Raw genomic sequence first — 17211 nt, forward strand, 5'->3', positions numbered from 1 at the left:
TCTTCTTCATAAACCTAGTTAGAATTAGTTGATACATAAGCATTATTGGAAATCAAAGGGATCATTGCAATCATTTCTCCTTAGGGATTCCTAATAATATCTCACGAAGGAGGTTTTTTAGAAAAACAATATAAATAACCAATAGAGAAAATGAAGAATGTCATTTTTAAGCTTGATTTTAACTTTCCATTTTTTTTGAATGAAGTAATATCTAGAAAACCAAGAAAAGTAGCCTTTTGTGGAAGAAGCTTGATTCCAAATATTTAGTGGTATATGAAATCTTTAAAAAGCAATTAAATCATTAAATTAGGTAAAATCAAAAAACCTTAAAAAAAAGATTAGAACACTATGCATGTGTAAGAAAACATGAAAGCAAGAAAGATGGTGGTGTAGGAGAGTGCAGAGATGAGAGAGAGAGAGAGAGAGAGAGAGACCCCAAAAAAAGAGATTAGAACATTGAATTTGTAACAAATCATGAAAGGAACCAAGAAGGTAGTGTAGGAGAGGGTAGGGATGTAGGAGAGAGGAAGGACATGCAAAAGGGGGCGGTGGGAGATGAACTTACCAGCGCACAAAGGAGACAATCTAAAATGAGAAAAACAGAGTCCATGTTTCAGCTTTGTAATTTTTCCCAATGTCAAAATAGTCGTTCGAAAAAACATCGGTAAAAGCATCGGTATAACTGTCTATAAAAATGTGGCTATGATAGTCGAATAGTGTGTCCAAAACTTATGTTTCTGAGACTTTTTGCAACATTGTTTTCGATGACTATAACTGTCTATAAAAATGTGGCTATGATAGTTGAATAGTGTGTCCAAAACCTATGTTTCTGAGACTTTTTGCAACATTGTTTTCGATGACTATACCGATAATATTTTCGACAACGAAAGATATTATATAGTAAAAATGTATACAACCTTTGAAATTTCCTACCATGATACCTTTCCCATTAGCATTTAAACTTTGACCGACTAGACTATGGTATAATATATAAAGGGCCATTCCTCCCCTCCCAAAAAACATAAATTTATAGTCATGGATGGTCTGAACACTACAAACATGTCTGAATGCCAGAACATAGAGGACAAATGTTGGTTGCCCTTGCAATCGATGCATGTACCAAATCTCCGGACAATGAAGAATTTGCAACAACGACCAGGTAATGAAAAACAATATATTTCTAGCTGAGCATCTAAATGCATTACTTGGTGTTGCAAATGTGTGTCCTCAAAAATGAGCAACAGATCAATTTCATAGGCCTTTAACCCAAGCGGAGTACTAGACGAATAACGACACAAGCAAGTACTAATCAGTCTCATGTTGAAGAAGAAACTATGGTGGAGACTCTTACAAATTTGGAGCAAGACATGGATGACAATATAGATTCCCTACATGCCTCATGGGATATTGAGCGAGAAATAACATAGGAGATGGGCGATGTCCATCGATGTATGGAGAAGGCCTCAAGAGAAGAGCAAGAGTTGCATAGGCTGGATCGTACGCCTATGTATCACGATGCATGTATATCTTTTTTGCGTACATGCCTCACAATGCTAAACTTGCAATCAATATTTGGATGGTCCGATACTAGCATATCAAAACTTGTTATATAAGTACTTATCACCCTTTCCATTTTTAATATCTTTCTTTTACCTTTTTTAAATCATTGTTTTCAATATGATAGGTCATTGACTTGTCATTGAGAGATCAAATATTGCCAGAAGGCAACGAGATACTTGCGGACCGTACAATTCTTACCATGCTTGTCCAAATGATTGTGTTCTCCATCGGCATGAGCGTGTAGGCATTGCACAATGTCCAGAGTGTGGAGAATCCAGATATAGGAAAGGTTTCCAAGGAGAAAGGGTTCCCATTGAAGTACTTAGGCACTTCCCTATCATTTCATGGATTTATACCATGTTCAAGTGTAAATCCATGGTGTCTATGATGTCTTGGCATCAAACCACTAGATCCATATATGATGTTATGCGTGTGCCCATTGATTGTCCTAGAGATAGATTGACTATTAATGGCCAAACTTTAATGAGGAACCTTGTAATATTTGCCTCGAGCTAGCTGTGGATGGTGTGAACCTGTTTGGTCTTAAAAGTTCAACATGGAGCACATGGCCAGTTTGTCTTGTGAACTACAATCTTCCACCGTGGTTAGCAATAAAGAAGGGACATCTTTCTCTCTCATTAATAGTCCTTGAGAAGTACAAGGTAGCCAACATGGATGTGTACTTAGCCCCGTTAATCGATAAGCTACAAAGTTTGTGGAAAGGATTTGATGTTCATGACATGTCAAACAGGTTCGGACAAATGGAGTTCTTATTACGAGGAATACTAATGTGGACTTTACATGATTGGCCACGCTACAAAGAATCCAGTGGTAAGATATTTTGTTATTATGTAACATCTATTTATATATATGTGGATGGTTGGGTAATATTATTTGTTTTAATACAAGATTGTCAATCTCTGGATATAATGCATGCCCTTTGTGTCGACCTAGAGTAGATTCTTGTCATTCAAGAGGCTTGAGAAAGATGGTGTATGACAGTCACAAGAAGTATCTACCAGAGGACCATGAGCTACGTGATGACTATTTGGGTTGGCCTCCTCCTACACTAAAGGAAAGCGATTGGAAGAGAGGATGGGAGGACAGCGAAGGGTCTCCACCTGCTGGAATGAAGCGGCTATCCATATTTTATTGACTACCATATTGGAAAGGTCTTTTAATTAACCATTTGCTTGACCCTATTCATATTTTTAAAAATATAGCCGTAGTGCTTTTGGAAGACTATTAACGGGTTCATAGAGAGAAAGGGCCAAAGGGAGGACTTACAAATAAGTGATCTTATGCGAAACTTATGGCCATGAACTAGAGGTGATGGTAAGTTGCTACTACCTTAAGCTCCTTGGGTATCAAGAAAGAAGATAAAGCTCAAGATAAGAAGTGCATTTTAGAGTTTTGTACTCTGACTAGATGTATGCACTACCTAAAGGGGTAGTTTACAAAGGATAACGAGCTGTCCAGCTTAAAATCACATGATTGGCACAAGTTCTTGCAGTTTGTCTTTGCTACAGCCATATAAAAGGTTGCCTAACCGACAACATAAGGGATACAATGTACAAGATTGGCACCGTGGTCCATTGGATTTCATTAAAGGAGATCAAAAGTTCAACACATCCACACTATACTCAACTATCTCCTCAATTCCTTATCCTTTACCTCTTAAATCAATCCGAGTACTACCTATTTCTAAGAAACTGCTAAAAGTTTGTTACAAAGCAAGAAGCTCAAAAAATAATAGTTTTTTACACAATAAGACAATTTGGGTTGCAATCCGTGTGGTGGCCAAATGTGGTGGTTGGCTGCCAACACTTGACAATCATGTTGGACGTTGCGCCAGTAGTGAAGTCCACGATTTTTGTTTCTCTAGAATTTCTTGGCATCCAACTAGACCTTGCAGTCTAGACGATTATGACATGTTCCATCCGCCTTCTTCTAGTTCTTCTTCTATTACAATGCTGCCCGAGACAAACTTGACAATGTGGTTCAAGGCATACCTGGAATCATAGGATCTTTTCCTGTTACTCACCCAAGCATGCCCCAACCCTTTCCTTTCATCTGCCTATCTAGACTGCATGTATATGGCACACGCCCTTGGGTACTTCGCCTTGGCCCTTTTTATTATGTCTATGGCTGTGATATGCACATTATGTGTGCATATACTAGGAGGCTAACCCACATTAAGCTTGTGAGCATGGGAGCATGGGAACAAGCTCTAGTGGATCATGGGTTAGGACTAACCTTAAGGGTTAAGGTTAGGGTCGGGCATCCAAGGGTCACACATGGAAAATGGAGAGTCAAGATTCACTTGAGGGCCCTCCTATATAATAGGGGCATGGGGCACACTCAAGGGGGCTTGGAGGCTTAGGCTATGGTCTCTTATGTAGAGGATCATATCTACTCACCTACCATTTCACACTATAGCTACATACTATTGGATTGGAGTCATACCTCTTGATGGTATGGGACATCAAGGTAAAGGTGTGATGTATTTCATTATATTTCATGTGTGCATCCCTTAGGCTCGGGGGTGGTTGGGTAGATGAGTTTATGTCTGATTTATGCATGTTTATGCATAACAATTATCTAGAGAGATCTTAGGGTTTTAACAATGGTATTAGAGCAATCTCTATTTAATTGTTGTTGATTCTTCTTTCTTATTGTAATTTTTTGGCATTTTTTGAAGTAAATTTTCAATATTTACTAAATAAAAAATGTTATTTTGTTGATTTGGGTTGATGATTTGCATGTGGATTGTCGATATGGCGATTGGAATGCATGTTACTACTATTCAATGGACAAATTGACGTTGCGGGGGAATTTCGTGAGTTTAATGTTATTTTTCTCTATTTTTGTGGTTTAAAATAAGCATTAATAAAATTTTTTTCAAAAATACCACATATTGTAGTATGGATATTTTTAGTAGAGTGGATTCCCTAAATTTCTAGAGTTTTTAGGAAATTTTTTCTGATTTCTTAGAAAAGTTTTGAGCATTTGTATGGTTTAAAATGTATTTTTAATGCATTTTGCGGATTTTTTACGGGTATGTTTTCGATTTTCTGCCAATTTTTTGTTGAGAAGCTATGTGGAGCACTCAATTGATGCATTGGGTTCTCTCCCGTGCGCGTAAAGTTCTTCTCTTCCTGAAAATCTAAATTTTTTCTTCTATTTCTCTCTCATGTGTGTGAACGCCTTTTAATAGGTATGATTTGATTAAATATTAATCATAATTAAACTTTAGTTATGATTAATAAAAGTTTAACTAAATCTTAGTCATCCTACCTCCTCTAACAGAGAAGGAGAGAGTGGAGAGAGAATGGAGTGGAGAAGATGGAGAGAAGAGATGATTTCTCTAACTCTCTCATTTCTGCGTGCAGGCAGGGAGGGGGGGCTGCGTATAGCCAATGGGCAAAAAAATGCCCCCCCCCTGAAAATTTTTTTATAAGCTTTTAACAAAGCTTAATTAAGTTTTTATTAAACTTTTTTTAAATTAAAAAAAGTGTTTTTTTAAATTAAAAAGCTTTTGTAAGATTTCCAAAAAGCTTGAAAAAAAGGAAAAAAGAGAGGTTATCTAAAAATTTTCTTCACTGATTTTTTTTTTCTAGAATCTCTTGGCTTTCCACTTTCCCGAAACCTTTTCGCTTTCCAAATTCCAGAAAATCTTTTGACCTTTCAGACTCCGAAAACTTTTGACCTTTCACATTTTGATTTTTTTTTTATCTTTTCATTTTCTCAAAACTGTTGGCTTTCTGTATTCCGGGAACACCATTGGGATTCTGGAATTTTTTGACCATTCGTATTCTAAATGCGTTCGGGGTAAATTAAAAATTTCAAAAAATTCTTGAAAATTAGTAAAAAATTAGACAAAGGTATTTTAAATTTCTAAAAAATGTGGGGTTGGTGTTTGGCATGTGATGTGTCCATTCGGGCCTGTGTGACCATTCAAATTCCTTTAAAAAAATATTTTTTGACCCATAAAATTAGAAAATCCATTAAAATTATAAATTTTCATTTGATTTGAGAATTGTCGAGCAGAATTGGAAATTTCGTGAACAATGAGATTCTTAAGAGAAATTAGGGATATTCTAGAAATTATTTTTAAAAATCCTAGAAATTGGTATTTTTTAAAATATCAATGGTATTTTGGCAAATTTAATTGTTAAAAATTTTGTGAAAAATATAGGTTTGGAATGCCATAAGATAGATTTGGTGGAGTTTAAAATTATCGTATTTTGAGGCTCTTTAAAGTTAGGAAAAATTAGGAAAAAATTATGATAATTCTTTTTCTCGAGAATTTAATATTTTCTAGTGTTATTTAATGTTGAAGTACATTTTCTTGTGCTGACATTAGATAGATGCGGGTTATTCGCATATTATTAATACGATTATACCTTGCATTAGTAGTTATTTTTATTAAGATTAATTCTAAATGATGTTTTCATGATTTTTTACCATTGTTTAGCCATTCTTTTGGACATGTTCCTTAATTTCTTTTGATTGATGGCTATAATTTGCGTTCAAAGTGTGTTTCACCCTTGACACTTTTCCATGATAATTTATTTTGCACTTATTTAAGTGTGGTCTATGCTTAATTTCTTAAGCCTAAGATAAATTCTATCATAGGCCAGTTGATCGGTTTGTTTTAGTGGATTTTATTGGATGTTTTCCAAGTTTTATATGGACTCATCAGGTTCACTTGTATCTAGGGGTTTTTTAATGAGTGTTACACACATATTTCACTTGTTTACTTTGGAGTTTTACTTGAACAAGACCACATTCATATACTTCGGATTGATAAATTGGCCCACCAATTTTAATGCTTCTTTTGGCATGATTAATGACCATTAGATGGCATGCTTTATTTTTATGTTTTTTGTGATGAATTTCTGACGCTCATACCGACGCTAATATGGACAGCATCAAAAACCAGCGTTGAAACATAAGCATCGTGTAGTAGTATGGAGAAGGGAAGAGGAAGAGTTGCGTAGGCTAGCTTGCATGCCTGTGTATCATGATGCACGTATATCTTTTTTGTGTACATGCCTCACAATGCTAAACTTGCAACAATCAATATTTGGATGGTCTGATACTAGCGTATCAAAACTTGTTACGTAAGTACTTATCAACCTTTCCATTTTTTATATCTTTCTTTTACCTTTTTTAAATCATCGTTTTCAATATGATAGGTCATTGAGAGATCAAATATTGCCAGAAGGCAACGACATACCTGTGGACCATACGCGTGCAAAATCCATATTACAATACATTGGTATGGACTACAACTCTTACCATGCTTGTGTTCTCATGCAAGCATTGCACAATAATGTCCACAATGTGGAGAATCCATATATAAGATGTCAAGGAGAAAGGGTTCCTATTGAAGTACTTAGGCACTTCCCTATCATTTCATGGATCCTTACCATGCTTGTCCAAATGATTGTGTTCTCGTGCAAGCATTGCACAATGTCCACAGTGTGGAGAATCTAGATATAAGATGTCAAGGAGAAAGGGTTCCTATTGAAGTACTCAGGCACTTCCCTATCATTTCATGGATTCATACCATGTTCAAGTGTAAATCCATGGTGTCTATGATGTCTTGGCATCGAACCACTAGATCCATAGATGATGTTATGCGTGTGGCCATTGATTGCCTTGTATGGAGAGAGATTGACTATTAATGGCCAAACTTTAATGAGGAACCATGTAATATTTCCCTCGGGCTAGTTGTGGATGGTGTGAACCCATTTGTTCGTAAAAGTTCAACATGGAGCAGATGTCCAGTTCGTCTTGTGAACTACAATCTTCTAGCATGGTTACCAATAAAGAAGGGACATCTTTCTATCTCATTAATAGTCCTTGAGAAGTACAAGGTAGCCAACATGGATGTGTACTAAGCCCCCCGTTAATAGAGGAGCTACAAAGTTTGTGGAAAGGAATTGATGTTCATGACACGTCAAAGAGGTTTGGCCAAAGGGAGTTCTTACTAATCTGGACTATACATGATTGGCCAGGTTACGGAGAATAGGTTATGGAGAATGCAATGGTAAGATATTTTGTTATTATGTAACAGCTATTGATATATATGTGGATGGTTGTGTAATATTATTTATTTTAATACAAGATTATCAATCTCTGGATACAATGCATGCCATTTATGTGGACCTATACTAGATTCTTTTCAATCAAGAGGCTTGAGAAAGATGGTGTATGAGGGTCACAAGAAGTATCTACCAAAGGACCATGAGCTACGTGATGGCTATTTGGGTTGGCCTCCTCCTACACTAAAGGCAAGCGATTGGAAGAGTGCCTCCTCCCCTCGGGTCGGAGGTATCACCACATGAACTCTGATGGGTGTTGGCTCATGGGGGCCCTCCGCTCCAAAAAGCCGTGTGAAGGAGTAGTCAAAAGCCTCCGAGTGCTCTCTAGTGTCGAGACTACTCAGCCGACTGTGGATAGTAGATATCCGTGAAGCCCGAATCGGCATGGTAGGTCTCCTCTGCAGTGCTCGAGCAAGGTCGGTGCTCAGTGCCCGCTCTGCTGGACTGCAGGTGAGCGCCAAGGTGCTACCACGGCCTCCCGGGGAGCTGAGGTGAGCGGAGGGGGAGGAGGGGGGAGAGTGGGGTGGAGAAGGAGCGGAAACAGGAGGAGGCGAAGGTGGAAGTGAGGTGGGAGGGGGGGACGGGGGACAGGGGATGGGGGCGAAGGAGGGGGTGCTGGCATCTCCTGATCCTCAGTCTGCGTTGGGGTCTCCTCCTGGAGGGGAGCAAAGCTGTTCCTCACTGGAACCTAGTGATGCTGAGACTGTGGCTGCTGCTGCATCGGCCTCTTGGCTTGTTGTTGTGGGGCTATCTCCCTCTACGGTGCCCTTGTCTAGGCTGCCACTCCGAGGTCTCTGTGGGCTGAGCAGGTGTCCCGGAGGCTACCTATTGAGTCGCATCTGTGGGCGGGCCATCGGGGGCCTGCTACTACGGTGAAGGTCGGGGTCTCCTACAAGGGCAGGCCTTGGCCATGTGGCCTACCTGCCTGCATATAAAACAGTGATTCGGGAGCCCCGAAAACTCCACTCTCTGATCGATCCATCCCCCCTATCCTAGGTAGCTGAATGACCGGAAGGGAGGAGATGTCAGAAACCAAAACTCTGATCGAAGGCAGACAGCCACCACTGAAGCTGCTATGTGGGGCCAGTCTCAAGCACCGAGCCCACCAATGCTCCTATCCTAGAAAGGAGTGGAAGGTACTCGCGTCGGAGTCCAGGGAAGCAAACTGTGACATGAAAAAGGCCCTGCTCGACCGCTGCTCTGCTAGGTCGAAGCCATGCTGCCACAGCTTGAAGAATGCCCGAGTGCCCCTGATGTCAAGGGGACTCATGGCTAGGACGTGGGCCATGCTCTGGGATGTCTCGAACTCAATTTGGTAGTGTCCACGGCCCAGTAACTGAATGTCCAGGATCTTGTCCACATCTATAAGACGGCAGGCCTGGAGAAGATCCCGATTTTCCCTATGTTGGCCCGAGTGCCGACTATACGACACATGGTGGAATGTGCCTGGAGGCGTTCAACCTCTGCGGCGGCGAGGCTGGCTTCCTCTTCTGGCGAAAGAGAAAGCTTGATGGGGGTATCCTCAGGGGCAGGCGAGGGGGCTACGGGAGAGTCCCTCTGAGGTGGGGCGGGAGGAGCCTCCATCAGTGTCTGAAGCTTAGTCGAAGGCGGAGCGAAAGCGGAGTGACTTTCAAGAACCAAGCTGCACAAAAGGCAGAGCCAGGAGGAGCTGAGGGGGAAGGTGGAAGATAGAGGGGGAAGGGGGATGAAAACAGAGGGGGAAGGGGGTTGAAAACAGAGGGGGGGAGGAAGGAAACACGAAAAAAGGGGGGGCAAGGCGTGAGGCGGTAGAGGCGGCGAAAAGGGGGAAGGGGGAGGGGCGTGAGCCAGGCAACAAAAAGGGGGCAGGGGGGCGAGGGCAGGAGGAAGGCGGTGGGGGTTTGGGATGCGAAGGAAGGGGAGGCACAGGGGGGCGCTAAAGGAAGCGGTGCAAACTCTCTCAAGCATATCGTGTTATAGTGATTTATCCTATTGCCATTCTATTTTTTGCTTTTTCAAAGATTTCGGCATTTAGATTTTTAAGAATTTGATTTGTTTCTTACAAATATTTGATCGAATTACCAGAGCGCGAAGAGGGGACTCGGTGAGAACTCTCCCACCCATATCGCGTGTTATAGTGATTTGTTCTACTATTATTCTTGTAGTGATTTTTCTTACAATATTCATTGCCTTTGAAATATTGCATCAAATCACTATAATGTGAAGAGAGATCTTTGTTGGAATTCTCCACACAAATCGCATTGTAGTGATTTTGGCACATTTTTCTTTGTAATTCCATTTTCTCACTAATATTTCATCAAATTACTACAACGTGACTAGAGATGTCGGTGAAAGTTCTCCAACGCTTATCGCGTTATACTGATCTTGCCTAATCCTTTATTATATTACACAGAACTTTTGTCGTCCTGATATATTTTGTGGCTTGTAGATGGAACCTTTGGAATTGAGGTTGAGTCTGATGCTGGCCTTCAAGAAACCCGAGATGAAAAGTTTTTCGACTTCCTACAACATTTTTCTTTGCAATTCCATTTCTCACTAATATTTCATCAAATCACTATAATGTGAAGAGAGGTCTCTGTTGGAATTCTCCCACACATCGCATTGCAATGATTTTGGCACATTTTTCTTTGCAATTCCATTTTCTCACTATAACGTGACTAGAGATGTCGGTGAAAGTTCTCCAACGCTTATCGCGTTATACTGATCTTGCCTAATCCTTTATTATATTACACAGAACTTTCGTTGTCCTCATATAATATTTCCTGGCTTGTAGATGGAACCTTTTGAATTGAGGTTGAGTCTGATGCTGGCCTTCAAGAAACCCCAGATGAAAAGTTGTTCGACTTCCTTTATAAAGTTTGACAGCATCATTGCCATCCTAAAATCTCATGCATGTTTAATTTCAATTTCTCCATCGAAAACATGATCGTTTCTACTCGTTCGTATCTTGAGGAGAAAGAGCGGCAACTTTAGCCGATCACTTTGAGTGGTACAATCATGTTTGACGGCATCCAGTACGTGCACGTGAATGATATTGAGCCTTCTACAATTCTGAGACAAAAGTTAAACAAGGATGTTTTAAAGGTGCTAGATGATAAGAAGAAGACACACAGTAAGTGCCCTATTCACAATCGTAACTATCGTTGTTGCTTACCACTATGGATTTATCTGCTACCTGCATGTGCTGCTTGAGGATGAAAAAGTTACAAATGAAGAAATTGAGAAGAAAGTAGAGGAACCTCCAAGAGAATAAGATGAAGTTTAAGAGATTGCGGAGGAGATAAACTTGGCTACTACGGAAAGGGACTTAAGCAAGGATTTAATATTCACGTGATCATCACAAGACTTTTTGTGATAATAACACATGTGAACAAGTTATTCACATGTTCTCATGTTACCGTTCACAAAATAACAAGTCACTTGCCATTTGGGAACCCCTTAAAAGCTTGGCTACACATGGAAATAAGCTATTTACATGTTCTCATATTACCATCTTCACATAATAGCAGGTCAGTGGCCACTTAAGAAGATTTTTTATGCTCGACAAAGATAAATTTTTTAGGCCCTTGTGAAAGCTTTGTGAATATAACATGTGATCACAAGATTTTTTGTGTTATTAACATGTTCACATGTTCTCGTTTAGGTTAATGAAATCCCTAGACTTAAGTGAGCAGTTGGATATATTGACGTGCTCAGAAGAGAAGACACCTTAGCCCTCTATGATAGAGGAAGTAGGGGACATTCCAACCCCACTACTCTCCACATTTCCTATTTTGGTGACAGAATATTTGTTAACTACAGATATTCAAGTTGTGTTTGACATAAGGCAAGACTACCGTCTGGCCATCATTGCATAGAATCTTGAGGAAGGTGAAGATTTTATCGATCTAGATTTGGATAAGTATCTCTTATTGGTTTCAAATGTCAAGGACAATGAGTTCCATTCTACTGCCGACACATTATCTTGATGTACAAGGATGCAAAAATCTATAAATCCAACCTTCCCACTGAAGGGGAATTTCAAGATATTCAGCAAAGACTTAATATTTCACACATGGGAAGGGAAGGGAGTCCTCATCGGTGGTCCAAGACACCAACTCAACAATCAATATATGTACATATCATTTACTTGTTAATGATGAAAATAAGGTGTGTTTTTTTTGTTAATTACTTCTTATCGTGCTGAGTAGCTTATTTTATTTGTTGTGTTGGCTCATCGACAATATTGTTTTGCAGTTGGTTGTGTTGTTTGAGGATGAGTTTCTTAGGCGCACAGCAGGCAAAGCGTGGGAGGACTCTGAATAAACTCAGAACTACATAAACCGATTGAAATTTCCACAATTCATCATATTCCACAAAATTTTTAAAAGCCAATGCAAAATTTCCTTTGTTTGCAATCAACAAATTATTCAGATACCTTGGGGCATATCCTGTCATGTGGAATGCAGACAAAATCATGCTTTTAGAGAAGCAATTAGCGCATTGCGAATCTTCGGGTAGGGCCCTGGAGTCTATACACTAAGGAGTAAATAATATTACTTAGCCTATATTGCTTATGGATTGGCATGTGGGATTAAGGATCCCAATATGCTAAGTGATTATGGCAAAAGGGAGCTTCTCAAATTCCTAAAATCAAGGGTTTCTCCAGCTTGCCAGTTTACAGGATGTTGCAAAACCATCTTCAAAAAATGGCAAGGCTTCATGCACCCAAGGATGTTAGTGAGCAAGTTAAGGAGTAGTAATATATTCCTATCTCTTGTAATAATATTCTCTATCGTGTAATGTCATGTGTAATGTCATGATAGTTTTGCATATGATCATTTCTGAATTTGAAATGTTAATCATGGATCTATGGGTATCCAAATCTTTCCATTTCTTTGTTTTGTTCCTCGCCATATAATAATGATTATGGCATAGTTTTGAAATGAATACTTTTTCGAGGTTAGATTGAATAACATACCTTATGGTCATTGCACTTGAACACATAATCATCAGACGCTTGTAGGTCATCCTCATTTGCCAAGTCTGTTCTCACTTGACGCAGTGAGATGTTTGACCTTATGTTAAGTACTGTGTCAAGAGCTCATGTTCAAACCATACCTCTAATAACATCAATGGATTTTCAATGTCATCCTCCAAGTCCTGCCTCCAAGTCTTGATCGATTTCTACAAGTTTTCCATTGACATAATGCCATCTCATATAATGAAAGGCCAAAATAAAATTCTGGGAGCGAATCATATATTTACAGAAAATAGATTTCCTATGGATTTTGTAGGTAACCCCATTTAATTCTTTCACATTCCAGTTTTGACCTAAGAAATCCAAACATTTCTATGATTTATAGATAAACATTGACGATGTTTTCTTGACCTCCTCGTCATAAAAGAACTCCACAAAAACATGCGATGGCATAAAGACAACGATTTTCACCTGATGATTTGCTACATTTGGTCTTATACACCTCTGCATGTCTTGGTATATCTTTCATCTAAAGCACTCACTTGTTTTTGTTGTTGGTATTGGCCATTCTGGACTATTGAATGAAGGCAGTGGTAATGCTACATTTGGTCTTATACACCTCTGCATGTCTTGGTATATCTTTCATCTAAAGCACTCACTTGTTTTTGTTGTTGGTATTGGCCATTCTGGACTATTGAATGAAGGCAGTGGTAATGCTTTCAAAGAACCATAACCTGTAACACTATGAGGTGCTGTGTAAAATTCATTATGAAAGAAAACTCCTCTCTCTGCCAAAGACCTGCTTGATGTTTCTTTGTATAGCTGCTCACCAATAGATGCATGAAAAACATTGAAGATTCCCACAATACTATCTATAGGCTACCAGTCAACCAAGTTTGAAGGATATATATCTATACATACGAATACAAGAGAAGCATAAGTATAGAAATGAAACACATTACATAAACATAAGGTAAAAACATTTACTTAGAGTTTGGTCTATGGAGTGGGATTCCATTAGGCAAACACAATTCTAAGTACATGTAGGCATGTTGTATAAGGACTTCCTTAATGCTTCTTTGTGTGTCAGAGAGTTTGAAATCTTGAACTCTGCCTTTGTAAGTGTCGATGAACTCATTCTTTGTTTTTTTTCACTTCCTTGCTTGCAACATAATCCAACTACCAATAGAGATTATGGTAGGAATCTACCTTTGATTATCCATATCAAAACTATTGTATACTATACTAGCTCTAGAGTAGAGGAGCAGGGATGCCTAGGATGTAGGATGTGTTGTTTCCATGGAAGAAAATAGAAAATAAAAGAAGATGGAAGAAGATGAGATGGCAGAAGAGATAACCTCTAAAACATGCAAAATTTTTAGAGGGAAATCCATTCATTAAATGAGCTAGGAACTTCAAAGAGAACATTTCAAATTTTTAGAGGAAAAATCACTTTTATTAAATGAGCTGAATGAGGGAAATTTTTAGATTGAAAACCGTTCATTAAATGAGCTAGGATTTATTAAATGAGCTGACAACACTCTAATTTTCATATATATTAAAGAAAAGACATTATAAAGTGTGGTCAAATGCATTTCATATTTCTTTAATAACAATATATTCATATAAAGAATATATGAAAAACTTCTAATTATCAAAAGTTCTGTTACGATGGCTCACTTCCTATTGGTCGAAAGCCTTTCTCTCTCTAGAGGAAAAGGCCAAAGTTGAGTCTAAAATTTGCCTAATGGGCTCAATTTGGCAGTTTTGCACTTCTCCAAACACAACCTAAGGTGCTTTATGTGGTTCTCTTTCTTGCCAAACACACTAAAATCATACACAGAGACCCTCATGAAGGTGGTTAAATATTCTTAGAATATTTCTTGAACCATCCTTTGGAACGTGGTCCAAAAGTCATCACATTGGAAGTGAAGGCCCCTCATTCTATCATGAAGGTTGTTTTCTTCTTATCCTCTAGAGACATCTGCACCACACCTGGTCGTACCCACTGAACCCATACAGAAATGAGTATGTCTTATGTCTTGCAACTGCATCTAGTAGAGAATCTGTGAATGGTAGCTGGAATGGAGTCGATATGGTGGAGGCATTCAGTTTGTGGTAGTCTATATAGACTATGAGCTTCCCATTCCTTGTTTGGGACAATGATTGTGGGTGGTATCCATTCTGTTTTCTCAACTAGATATAGATGAACCCCACTCTTGGTAGCTTATCTCTCTCTCCTTCGACCTGTTGGACTATATATAGCTCAACCTAGCTTGACCTATATCTCACCTATATTTACCTATGCACTATCAATAATACATACTACTTTGGGAGAGATGTCTTGTGTACCTCTCTTGCTCTTTCTCATACATACTACTTTGGGAGAGATGTCTTGTGTACCTCTCTTGCTCTTTCTCATATCATCTGTCAACATGGTATGAGAGAATGTTGCCTTATATATTCTTTATGTCTCAAAAATCAAGGCGTTCATTTTGGTGACATGCATTTTTGTTATCAAGGCCTTTTGCCTCATATAGTCTTTACATTCCGAAAAGCACTAACACTGCTATTTTGGTGACGTTCATTTTTATTATCAAGGTAATTTTTCTCAAACATACCTTTTATTATTTAACATTTTTTTTAAATATTCATCATGCTTTGTGCATGGCGAATATTTTTCTTATTAATGATTATGCTTCTAGTTCAGCACTATATCCCTATTTTTTAAGGCGATGGTTTTCCTGGCTAGAAGGTAAAGATTACTTTGATTCTTCAAGGTGATGATCTTTCTAAAGTTGTATATGGAAATTCTCTATGTCCTCAGCCAACCTAGTGATGTTGCTGCTTCACTTATTACTAATGGGAAATTATTTATTTCATCCAAATAGATAAAGAAAGATAAGGTTGCTCGATGATATAATTTTTTTACCCTTCATGATTCTCTTAGGTCAGATGTATTTAATCTTCCTACTTCCAATGATATTTGGAAACATCTTATTTCTACTTTTGAGAAGAAAGCTATCACCGAAATTCTTCATCTGTGTAATATGTTGGATGGGTTGGATTACAAAGTTTCTACCTCTATGAATTAAGAGAAATTATCAACTTGCTGGTGCTCCTATTGCACGACCTCAACTTATTGCCCAGCTTCTTCACACTATCAAAGATTATAAATATGATAATACTATCACGATTCTTTCTAACAAAGATAGTATTGATTTTGATAGTGCTTCCATATCTCTTATTGAATATTCACATCATCACGAATGAAGTATAGAGCCCTCTATAGATGCTCTTCTTACACACCACCACTCAGATTCTTCTGAGATTGCTCTTCTTACCTACAAAAAGCATCCCTTTTCATGGTTCCCTCGTGGTGAAAACCGCTTTTCTCGTGGAGGACGCTCTAATCAACAATATGGGTATAGCATGTATTGTAATTATTGTCAAAAAAATGGACATTATGAATCTGATTGTTTTGCTAGATTATATGATGAAGAATATGGTTTCTCTCAATCTAATAAGAGACCAACCACAAGACCACCTATGACATGTACATATTGTGGTCTTACAAATCATCACTTCTCAACGTGATCACCACATAGCCTTTTATTAGAGAGCAAATATGTCTTGGATATGTTATCCAAGTATGTTATGATAGGCTCTAAGCATATTACAATGCCGTTGGAGCATAACACAAATCTTTTCATAGATCTAGGTGAGATTTTGGAGGATCCCACCATGTCTAGGTGCATACTGGATAGCTTAATCTACATGACCATTACTAGAATTGAGCTATGCTATTGGGCTTGTGATAAATTTATAAAAGCCCCTAGGTAGCTACACTTGTATGTGGCTTAACGGATTCTAAAGTACATATAGTCCCGAATTGATTATGGATGTTTCTCTGAGGTTGGTATAGAGATAAATCCACATGGGTACATGCATGCTAATTGGGCTTAGCTAGTATCACAAACAAGAGAACAAGAGATCTACTAGTGGCTTTATGTTTATTTTTTAGTGCCCCTGTTAGAGTTGGAGTCAATAGTTGCCTTATCGAGTATAGAGGTAGAGTACAAGAGTGATGCCATGGTAACTTGTAAGGTAACTTATTTTTAGAATATTCTTGCTTACATGCATGAACTTATGGATCGCGTTGTTATCATTTAGTGTGACAATATGAGTAGAATATGTTGAAATTTGAGCAAAATGATGAGCTATGGTGGATCAAACACTAGAATCAACATAATTAACAAAGTGATTAGCAAGTGATTAAGACGTAATTAGAATAATTAGCACATAGATTAAAGTAGGCATGGATACTCAAAAACCAGCAAATTCTCATTAGGGCTATGCCTCAATTTATAGAGTTTACATCAAGCATCAAATCCCATTGATTTCTCCATGATTCACTCCCAGAATATCTCCACCTCTTGCCTGATTCTCTCCACCTCTTCTCTTTTCCCTGATTATCTCCCAGAATAACTCCACACTCCTAAATTCCCTCATGCTACCCATTATTCTCTCCCAGTAGATTCTTCTAACCTTTTCACAGGTTCTTTCACAATTACATCT

Source organism: Cibotium barometz, chromosome 15 (assembly GCF_041138505.1).
Source record: "Cibotium barometz isolate CiBa-2024 chromosome 15, ASM4113850v1, whole genome shotgun sequence".
Classification (NCBI taxonomy): Eukaryota; Viridiplantae; Streptophyta; class Polypodiopsida; order Cyatheales; family Cibotiaceae; genus Cibotium; species Cibotium barometz.